Source organism: Hippocampus bargibanti, linkage group LG19 (genome assembly GCF_051943395.1).
Source record: "Hippocampus bargibanti isolate YZ-2025 linkage group LG19, ASM5194339v1, whole genome shotgun sequence".
Lineage (NCBI taxonomy): Eukaryota > Metazoa > Chordata > Actinopteri > Syngnathiformes > Syngnathidae > Hippocampus > Hippocampus bargibanti.
The window spans coordinates 15,763,950-15,775,159 of record NC_142752.1 but is presented as its reverse complement, the minus strand read 5'-3'; the positions used below and the strand labels follow the sequence as shown (position 1 = coordinate 15,775,159).

At 64.5% G+C, this 11,210-nt stretch overlaps 1 long non-coding RNA gene and 1 pseudogene across 1 annotated transcript in view; both read right to left on the bottom strand.

Moving 5' to 3' along the window:
- LOC148884108 (uncharacterized) overlaps positions 1 to 11,210 on the bottom strand; it is a 40,823-nt gene that overhangs the window by 5,051 nt on the left and 24,562 nt on the right. The window lies entirely within an intron of this gene.
- On the bottom strand, positions 6,629 to 7,846 carry LOC148884110 (18S ribosomal RNA; annotated as a pseudogene).

Here is an 11,210-nt window from a genome sequence, read left to right as displayed (position 1 = left end):
GACCCGCCCGCGCCCGAGCGCTTCCCCCCACGAGCCGCGCAGCCTTCGCCTGTTGCCGTCAGTTCCGCCGGCGGATGCCGAGTAGGACCACGCGGCGTCCCCACTGCCGTTGTACGGAGCCACTTCTACCCCACAGCCAGCAGTGGCCTTTCTTGGTGGGTGCCCATTTATTACTCGTTTCTTCCCATCCAACGTTTCCAGTCATCCCCAACAGCAGTGCGAGACCGTTTTTGCTGGCATACGGTGAGGCACAGGGCCCATACACCGGTGGACCCCTCCATCATGAAGTGTCCGAAGGGGCCCCACATGGTGGACGCTCCGCTAATTTACCAGGTACGTTCCATAGTACGTAGAAACCTAACATCGCGAGACCTACGTGGCCGAATCTCTGACCTAAGTGGCGTAAAATCTGTCACTATAACCAGTAGGTGAGAAGGAACCCTGGTAGTGGAGGTGGGGAGGGGTTTTTTTTTTTTTTTTTTTTTTTTTTTTTTTTTTTTTTTTTTTTTTTTTTTTTTTTTTTTTTTTTTTTTTTTTTTTTTTTATCATTTGGATTTAACGAGGGCATTAAACACATTGAGAATGTCTATTGAGAGGAGCAGGGCTCGCCTGCTAATAAACTTGGCGAACCGCGTTAAGCGGTCCCCTCTGAGGCCTATCGTACGTAAAACGAGTGCGTTACTTCCAGGCCATTTACCCCTTGCCCCCAAAGGGAAACCGAATACCGAGACCTCCTTCATCCCCCGCAAGACGCCGAGGATTTGGGCCGCCTCATGGTACTTGGCAACCTTTTCACGGGCGGCCAAGGTCAGGGTGTTGCCTGCGTACTCGTATCTGACCGTGAGGTCGATAACGAGAAGGCGCTGACCCTTGGCCCCCACGATGTCAATACGGAGTGTCTTACCCCCGCTGTCGACTACCATAACCTCCCTATCGACTACCCACCTAAGGTTGGTCATTTTCCTCACTAAGGCCGTACACAATTTGTTGTGCCTCAAGATCACTTGCTCCTTGAGTGCCGAGCACCTCCCTAGTACATGGCCTTGGGTTTCAGGGGCTAGGTGACAAGCCCTGCAGATAATAGTGCCATTGTGCTTGCCCTTACCTACCCTAAACTCGGGGAGGGCACTCCCCGCCCTAAGCGCCACCGCCCGAATAAAATGTTTCGGGCGGATGACTTTACTGTGAAAGTCTTTGATCCACGAGTTACTGATAGGGTCGTTTCGGAATGCTACAACCCCCACCCCTTGAACCCTCAGGCGTTCCCAGGCCTTGTTTTCTAGGGACCTCCAAGGCGGAAGCCTTAGAGGGGGTGCCTGAACGGCGTCGGGGGCCGAGGGAAGATCAGCCCCCTTACCCCCAGCTGTTTTCCACCAGAGCTCCCAAACAGGGAGTTTGGTAACTGCGCGGGCTGAGGTGCGCGCCCAGTAGTCGGACTTATGGCACATACGCCATAGTCTTTTGATAAGGTTGGCAGGAACTTGCCGTTCGAGCTTACTGATCCCCAGCCCCCCGTCCCTGACCTTGGAGTAGAGGACCCCATCGCACGTAGACTTTTTGAGGTGGAGCCATTTTTTAACCGCGCCTTTGATCAATCTGTCGGTCCCCCGGAGCCTGGTGATGGGGGCCCGACCCACGGTCGCTGCGTAGAGTAACCTCGGAATTAGGTAAGTGTTTAGGAGAAAGACCTTCTGCCTGGGTTTCAGGGGTGCACGGCCGATAGCATTGAGCCACGAACGGACCCTTTCATCTGTGTTTTGATAGGTAATGCCAGCCGTAAGGCTGACATGCGCCCCCAGGTACTTAATGGGAGAACCGTCCTCAATCATAGTGATTGGTCTGGAGGAAAGCACCCAGGGGTCGACACAAACGGCCTTACCCCTACGCATCATGAACCCCAGGCACTTAATGGGTTGGACGCCAAGGCCCGTGCGGTGACAGAACTTGTCTAGTAGTCCGAGTTGGACCGCCATGTTCTCGTAACTATTACTCACAAGGACAAGGTCATCCGCAAAAGCCAAGGAGGCAAGTTTGTGGCCCTCCCAATCAATTCCACAGTCCCCACGCTCAAGAGAGGAAATGAGTGGGTCAAGGGCTAAGTTAAAAAGGAAGGGGGACATAGAATCACCTTGTTTCACACCGACCTCCATGGTGATCAGGTCGGAACGGGATTTGCCGCAGGCAATCCTGGTCGCACAGTCAGTGTAGGCATCTTTGATAAGATGCTGGATGTGCCTGTCAATCCCGGCCCGCCTGAGCACCCTCAAAATGTGGCAGTGAGTGACCGTGTCGAATGCCTTGGCGAAGTCGATAAACACGATCGCCAAGGACATCCTGTTACCGACGGCCCTCTTGATAATGTGGTGGATAATCGTCAAATTTTCCCCACACCCGTCTGAGCCGCGCAGGAACCCTTTTTGCCTGGGGTTGAGGGGAAAGGCCCGGGAGAGACGAGCTGCGAGAATTCTAGTAAATAGTCTCATCAATATAGAACCTATTGTAATGGGTCTCCAGTTCCCAATCTCCGCAGCCAGGTTAGGGCTGAGAGACTTGGGGATAAGGGTGGTGCGGCACTGTTTAACCGCAGCAGGGAAAGCCCCATGAATGAGCCATGAATTGAATAATAAGGCGAGGCCCTCGCCCTTGCTGTCACGGTCTAGGAGCATAGCCCCCGTGATCCCATCGGGCCCAGGGGCTGAGTTCCTTTTCATCCTCCCCAGGTTGGAGAGGATTTCGAGGGGGTGGATGGGACGGCAAAGAACTTCATTGTCGAAGGAAAGGTTAGAACGGAACCGGCCTAGTTTCCGAAAGTTGTGCTGGTAACGCCACCTGGCCTTGAAGTGGGCCTCCAGCATATCCATCGGGATAGCGCATATGGGGGGATCACCTCCATCTAGGATGGAAATGGCTAGACGCCTACGGTCAGTGCTGAAGTGAGACTGGAGGCACCTAAAGGCGTCCACCCTGCTCCTCTTCCTAGTCGGGGCCCCAATAGATACGTTCTGGCTTATGGAGTGATTGTTGGTTGCAACCGAAGAAGGGGCAGGCCGTTTGAGTCTGTTGATAAAAGCTACAGTGGCTGATTCCCTGTCGGCGGTAGGAGACAGAGGGGCCGGAAACCAGCTGGCCGAGCTAATCTCAGGATTGGTAGCCAGTTTATCGAAGAAGGCCGCTTTAGCCTCAGCGTATGACGCTCGGGGCGCCCTAGTGCAGAGTTCAGGCGTGGGTCTTAACTTACTCCAGAGGGAGTCTAGGCGGCATTGTACTGATTCATTGACCGCCTTGAGGCTGGTCCATTCAATGCGCACCTGTCTGACCGTAGGGCAGTTGCCCAACTCAAGGGCGACCTGACGGAAGGTAGTAGTAGATTCACCTAGTGCCCCTACCCTATCTTTCAGGAGCTCCCTGGAGTGGTCAGACCATACCCACCCTGACCCGACGGAGGCGGAATTGGAGCGCCTCCATTGAGCTGGGTGAGCACGTCTCATATGTTGGGAGACCCCGATTTTAGAGGGGAAGCGGCGGGGGCACCAGGAGCACTTAGGCCCCGTTAAAGGAACGGCCTTGGGGCCATTGCATTTGGGAACATGGCATGAAATGGGGTGGCAAGACCTGGATGTTTTATTGCATTTGCGGCAGATGAATAGGGCCTCGGCATCCGGATGCCTCCCCTGGAGGTGATTTGCAAAAGCCGTAATACGTGCAAAAAGAATCCCACAGAGGGGGCAAGCTTTAATGTGTCGTGGAATCTTGATTCTCAGAATTTGTGGTGCGCCTTTGAGTCTTTGCGCAGTGGGCGGACGTCTGTGGACAGATGCTTTGGAATCCCGAATCCCGATACGATCTCCCTCTGAACGCCCGGTCGAGTCGCCATTCGCTGCAGTCCCTCTGGCTACCCCTCCCGCGCCTGGCTGCTGCTCGCGCTTGTTAGTAGTGTTAGGATTGGACGCGGTCACCGGACTTCTCCCGGACGGTTCCCCTGGTCGCATCATACCGCCACAGTCTAAATTCCTGTCAGAGGGGACAGGGTGGTTAGTGGGTTAATATGACCCTAAACTAACCCATAAGAAAGTACGCCACACAAGGACCACGCAGACTAGGGAGGGTACCCATAAGGTTTTATTGAACATAATTAATAAGGGGGGGGGGAAACTCGAAGGTCGACCTCATGACCCTCGAGTCACCCCGAATGACATGTACTTCCCAATGGTATATATAACTGGACCTGTCGTACGTGACCTAGAGCCTTAAAACTAAGAGTACCACAGTGTATTGGATAACGGTCGGCCATAGGTTCTGAGATTGGGGGGTTTAGGGGGGGGGGGGGCGGCCCCGGGCGCTCCGTCCCTCCGACCCCGCAATCGGGGCTGGCTGGCCTGGAGACTTTACACCCCCTTCACCCCGCCGAAGGAAGGGAGAGGGTTGTGACTGGGTACCCGGGCCCTTGTGTTTAAGTTCCGAGGCGGTCCGGACGCGATGGCACCGGCAGGGGGAGGGTCCCCCGACGCCGGCCGCGCCCGGGCCTTCGACCAGAGCGGCGACGGTTACCCGCCTCCGCCGAAAGACGTTTAAATCAGTTGGGTGCACGGAGGTCGGACGTTTCGGACGGCCGCAGGTTCGAGCGGCATCGGGCGCCGGAGTGCGAACCGAGGCCCGCTCCCCCCCCCCCGCGCCGCGAGACGCCGCCTCTCCCCCGCGTTCGCCTCCGTCGGCCTCGCAGCCGACGTTGTCAGTTGTCGGCTCCGCCGCCGGCCACCGAGTAGGAACGCGCGGCGGACGCGGAACGCGAAAGGGTAAGACGCATAGCAGACCCCCTCCCGCGCCCGGAACGCCCGCCGCCCGCCCGTCCCCGGCGACCGCGCTGCTTCACCCCATCCAGCGGAGCGAGACCGCGCGCCTGACGCAGAGCGCGGAAGGGTAAGACGCATAGCAGACCCCCCTCCACGCCCGTGGCGCCCGACGCCGCCCCTTCCGCCGTTGTCGTTGGTCCGGCAGGCGGCGCGCGGAGAGAGATCGCGGCGCCGAGCGCGTGGCCGGGCCGGCGAAAGGGGACCCCATTCCCGGAGCCCCCAGACACCGACCCGCCCGCGCCCGAGCCTTCCCCCCGCGAGCCACGCAGCCTTCGCCTGTTGCCGCCGGTTCCGTCGGCGGACACCGAGTAGGACCGCGCGGCGGACGCAGAGCGCGAAAGGGTAAGACGCATAGCAGACCCCCTCCCGCGCCCGCGGCGCCCGACGCCCGTCCCCCGCGTCCGCCCGGCTTCCCCGGACGTCGAGGACTCCGCGGACGACCGCCGAGTAAAGAGCGCGCGGCGGGCGCGGAACGCGAGAGGGTAAGACGCATAGCAGACCCCCTCCCGCGCCCGGAACGCCCGCCGCCCGCCCGTCCCCGGCGAGCGCGCAGCTTCGCCTCGCCCAGCGGAGCAAGACCGTGCGCCCGACGCGGAGCGCGGAAGGGTAAGACGCATAGCAGACCCCCCTCCGCGCCCGTAGCGCCAAACGCCGTCCCCTCCGCCGTTGTCGTCGGTCCGGCAGGCGGCAGGCAGAGAGAGATCGCGGCGCCGAGCGCGTGGCCGGGCCAGCAAAAGGGGACCCCGTTCCCGGAGCCCACAGACACCGACCCGCCCGCGCCCGAGCTCTTCCCCCCGCGAGCCGCGCCGCCTTCGCCTGTTGCCGCCGGTTCCGTAGGCAGACATCGAGTAGGACCACGCGGCGGACGCGGAGCGCGAAAGGGTAAGACGCATAGCAGACCCCCTTCCACGCCCGCGGCACCCGACGCCCGCCCCCCGCGTCCGCCCGGCTTCCCCGGTCGTCGAAGACTCCGCGGGCGGCCGCCGAGTAGAGAGCGCGCGGCGGACGCGGAGCGCGAGAGGGTAAGACGCATAGCAGACCCCCCCTCGCGCCCGGAACGCCCGCCGCCCGCCCGTCCCCGGCGAGCGCGCAGCTTCGCCTCGCCCAGCGGAGCAAGACCGCGCGCCCGGCGCGGAGCGCGGAAGGGTGAGACGCATAGCAGACCCCCCTCCGCGCCCGTGGCGCCAGACGCCGCCCCCTCCGCTGTTGCCGTCGGTCCGGTAGGCGGCGCGCGGAGAGAGATCGCTGTGCCGAGCGCGTGGTCGGGCCGGCTAAAGGGGGAACCCGTTTCCGGGGCCCCCAGACACCGACCCGCCCGTGCCCAAGCACTTCCCCCCGCGAGCCACACAGCCTTCGCCGGTTGGCGCCGGTTCGACAGTCGCCGAGTGCAGACCGCGCGCCGGGCGCGGAGCGCGAAAGGGTAAGACGCATAGCAGACCCCCTCCCGCGCCCCCGCCCGCCGCCGCCGCCCGCCCCCGGCGACCGCCCGCCGGCCTATGTCCTTCCCTCCTCGCAGCCGGGGTTACTCTATCGTGGCTCCCACCCCACCAGGAGGGGAGCTTCCAACAGGTATCCTTCCTTAGGTTCACTACCAACCCTTAATTATTACGTCTTACACGACTCAAACTCGGTAGAGTTGTCGACTGTTGCTTCCACTCTTGTAGGCAATTTCGCTAGTACGGCTTCCCGTGTTGAGTCAAATTAAGCCGCAGGCTCCACTCCTGGTGGTGCCCTTCCGTCAATTCCTTTAAGTTTCAGCTTTGCAACCATACTCCCCCCGGAACCCAAAGACTTGGCGGTTTCCCGGGCGCTGCCCGGCGGGTCATGGGAATAACGCCGCCGGATCGCGAGTCGGCATCGTTTATGGTCGGAACTACGACGGTATCTGATCGTCTTCGAACCTCCGACTTTCGTTCTTGATTAATGAAAACATTCTTGGCAAATGCTTTCGCCCTGGCTCGTCTTGCGCCGGTCCAAGAATTTCACCTCTAGCGGCGCAATACGAATGCCCCCGGCCGTCCCTCTCAATCATGGCCCCAGTTCAGGAGGGAAAACCCACAAAATAGAACCGGGGTCCTATTCCATCATTCCTAGCTGCGGTATGCGGGCGGCGCGGGCCTGCTTTGAACACTCTAATTTTTTCAAAGTAAACGCTTCGGGCCCCGGGCGGGACACCCAACCAAGGGCATCCCGGGGGCGGCCGAGAGGCAGGGGCCGGGACAGACGGCGGCTCGCCTCGCGGCGGACCGTCAGCTCGCGTCCCGAGATCCAACTACGAGCTTTTTAACTGCAGCAACTTTAAGATACGCTATTGGAGCTGGAATTACCGCGGCTGCTGGCACCAGACTTGCCCTCCAATGGTTCCTCGCCGGAGGGTTTGGGTTCGGCTCATTCCGATTACAGGGCCTCGAAAGAGTCCTGTATCGTTATTTTTCGTCACTACCTCCCCGCGTCGGGAGTGGGTAATTTGCGCGCCTGCTGCCTTCCTTGGATGTGGTAGCCGTTTCTCAGGCTCCCTCTCCGGAATCGAACCCTGATTCCCCGTTACCCGTTGTCACCATGGTAGGCGCAGAGAGTACCATCGAAAGTTGATAGGGCAGACATTCGAATGAACCGTCGCCGCCGCGGCGGGCGGGCGATCGGCTCGGGCGGTTATCTAGAGTCACCAAAAGGGCCGGGACGGCCGCCCGCCTCGGGCCCGTGACCGGCGCCGGGGGGGGGCGAGCCCCCTCCGACGACCTAGCCGGCGCCCGTCGGCGGAGCCGCGCCCGCGTGGGTTTTGGTATCTGATAAATGCGCGCGTTCCCGGGGGTCGGCGCTCGTTTGCATGTATTAGCTCTAGAATTGCCACAGTTATCCAAGTAACGGCGGAGCGATCAAAGGGACCATAACTGATTTAATGAGCCATTCGCAGTTTCACTGTACCTTCCGTGTGTACTTAGACATGCATGGCTTAATCTTTGAGACAAGCATATGCTACTGGCAGGATCAACCAGGTAGCCCCGCACCCGCGAGGGGGCGTGGGGGAGCCCGGTCGGCCGCGCGGCGCGACCGGACCTCCCCGCGGCTGGGTTCGCGGCGCGAGCTTACGCGCTGAGGGTTTGAGAAACGATGCGTTCGCCGGCGGGCCCCGGGCCGCCCCCTATCTACGAGGCGGGCGGCCGCGCTGGGGGGTCCCGCCGTTCGTGGGACGTACGGTTCGGCCCCGCGGGCCGGGGATCCGCTCGGTCTCACTTCCGACCGGGTCGCGAGCGACGGGCGAGGACCCGTCGCCGCTATCGGGACCCGCGAGTAGAAGGAACCGTCCGCCGCGCCGTAGCCGGCGGGGGCCCTCCGTGGCGGGTCTCGGGTCGCGAATCGATCAGTGCGAATCGTCGGCGAGTGAGGTCGCGCGCCGGGCGCGGAGCGCGGGATGATCGGCGGTTATCCCGAGTCGCCGAAAAAGCCCGGGTCGGTCGTCCGCTAGGAGCCCGTGACCGGCGCGGGGGGCGAGCCCCCCGACGACCTGGCCGGCGCTCGTCGACGGAGCCGTCCGTGAGGTTTTCGGTTTCCCGGGACAGAGCGAACGCGACTCCCGCAGCCGTGGCGTCCAACGCCGGCCTCATCTGTCGGCATCGGGCGAGGTCGCGCGCCGGGCGCGGAGCGCGGGATGATCGGCGGTTATCCAGAGTCGCCGAAAAAGCCCGGGTCGGTCGTCCGCTAGGAGCCCGTGACCGGCGCGGGGGGCGAGCCCCCCGACGACCTGGCCGGCGCTCGTCGACGGAGCCGTCCGTGAGGTTTTCGGTTTCCCGGGATAGACCGGACGCGACTCCCGCACCCGTGGCGTCCAACGGCGCCTCATCCGACCCGTTTCAGTTTATGCTCGGCCGCCGACAAACGGGTTCCAACTCGGCCGTCGGGCGGCGAGTGAGGGCGCGCGGCGGGCGCGGAGCGCGGAAGGGTAAGACGACTAGCAGACCCCCTCCCGCGACGCGCACGACGCCCGCCTCGTACTCGGCCGTCGACGAGCGGGTTACTGGGCTTCGCCCAACAGACTCGGCCGTCGGGCGGCGAGTGAGGACGCGCGGCGGGCGCGGAGCGCGGAAGGGTAAGACGACTAGCAGACCCCCTCCCGCGACGCGCACGACGCCCGCCTCGTACTCGGCCGACGAACGGGTTTACTGGGCTTCGCCCGACGGACTCGGCCGCCGAGCGGCGAGCGAGGACGCGCGGCGGGCGCGGAGCGCGGAAGGGTAAGACGCATAGCAGACCCCCTCCCGCGACGCGCACGACGCCGGCCTCGTACTCGGCCGCCGACGAACGGTTCCTGGGCTTCGCTCAAGGGACTCGGCCGTCGGGCGGCGAGCGAGGACGCGCGGCGGGCGCGGAGCGCGGAAGGGTAAGACGACTAGCAGACCCCCTCCCGCGACGCGCACGACGCCGGCCTCGGCCGCCGACGAACGGGTTCCTGGGCTTCGCCCGACGGACTCGGCCGTCGAGCGGCGAGCGAGGACGCGCGGCGGGCGCGGAGCGCGGAAGGGTAAGACGCATAGCAGACCCCCTCCCGCGACGCGCACGACGCCGGCCTCGTACTCGGCCGCCGACGAACGGTTCCTGGGCTTCGCTCAAGGGACTCGGCCGTCGGGCGGCGAGCGAGGACGAGCGGCGGGCGCGGAGCGCGGAAGGGTAAGACGCATAGCAGACCCCCTCCCGCGACGCGCACGACGCCGGCCTCGGCCGCCGACGAACGGGTTCCTGGGCTTCGCCCGACGGACTCGGCCGTCGAGCGGCGAGCGAGGACGCGCGGCGGGCGCGGAGCGCGGAAGGGTAAGACGCATAGCAGACCCCCTCCCGCGACGCGCACGACGCCGGCCTCGTACTCGGCCGCCGACGAACGGTTCCTGGGCTTCGCTCAAGGGACTCGGCCGTCGGGCGGCGAGCGAGGACGCGCGGCGGGCGCGGAGCGCGGAAGGGTAAGACGCATAGCAGACCCCCTCCCGCGACGCGCACGACGCCGGCCTCGGCCGCCGACGAACGGGTTCCTGGGCTTCGCCCGACGGACTCGGCCGTCGAGCGGCGAGCGAGGACGCGCGGCGGGCGCGGAGCGCGGAAGGGTAAGACGCATAGCAGACCCCCTCCCGCGACGCGCACGACGCCGGCCTCGTACTCGGCCGCCGACGAACGGTTCCTGGGCTTCGCTCAAGGGACTCGGCCGTCGGGCGGCGAGCGAGGACGAGCGGCGGGCGCGGAGCGCGGAAGGGTAAGACGACTAGCAGACCCCCTCCCGCGACGCGCACGACGCCGGCCTCGGCCGCCGACGAACGGGTTCCTGGGCTTCGCCCGACGGACTCGGCCGTCGAGCGGCGAGCGAGGACGCGCGGCGGGCGCGGAGCGCGGAAGGGTAAGACGCATAGCAGACCCCCTCCCGCGACGCGCACGACGCCGGCCTCGAACTCGGCCGCCGACGAACGGTTCCTGGGCTTCGCTCAAGGGACTCGGCCGTCGGGCGGCGAGCGAGGACGAGCGGCGGGCGCGGAGCGCGGAAGGGTAAGACGACTAGCAGACCCCCTCCCGCGACGCGCACGACGCCGGCCTCGGCCGCCGACGAACGGGTTCCTGGGCTTCGCCCGACGGACTCGGCCGTCGAGCGGCGAGCGAGGACGCGCGGCGGGCGCGGAGCGCGGAAGGGTAAGACGCATAGCAGACCCCCTCCCGCGACGCGCACGACGCCGGCCTCGTACTCGGCCGCCGACGAACGAACGGTTCCTGGGCTTCGCTCAAGGGACTCGGCCGTCGGGCGGCGAGCGAGGACGAGCGGCGGGCGCGGAGCGCGGAAGGGTAAGACGCATAGCAGACCCCCTCCCGCGACGCGCACGACGCCGGCCTCGGCCGCCGACGAACGGGTTCCTGGGCTTAGCCCGACGGACTCGGCCGTCGAGCGGCGAGCGAGGACGCGCGGCGGGCGCGGAGCGCGGAAGGGTAAGACGCATAGCAGACCCCCTCCCGCGACGCGCACGACGCCGGCCTCGGCCGCCGACGAACGGGTTCCTGGGCTTCGCGCGACGGACTCGGCCGTCGGGCGGCGAGCGAGGACGCGCGGCGGGCGCGGAGCGCGGAAGGGTAAGACGCATAGCAGACCCCCTCCCGCGACGCGCACGACGCCCGCCTCGTACTCGGCCGCCGACGAACGGGTTCGCGCGACCGACTCGGCCATCGAGACGGTCCAACGGTCGGGCGTCGAGCGAGGACGCGCGGCGGGCGCGGAGCGCGGAAGGGTAAGACGCATAGCAGACCCCCTCCCGCGACGCGCACGACGCCCGCCTCGTACTCGGCCGCCGACAAACAGGTTTCTGGGCTTAGAGCAACCGACTCTCGCCATCG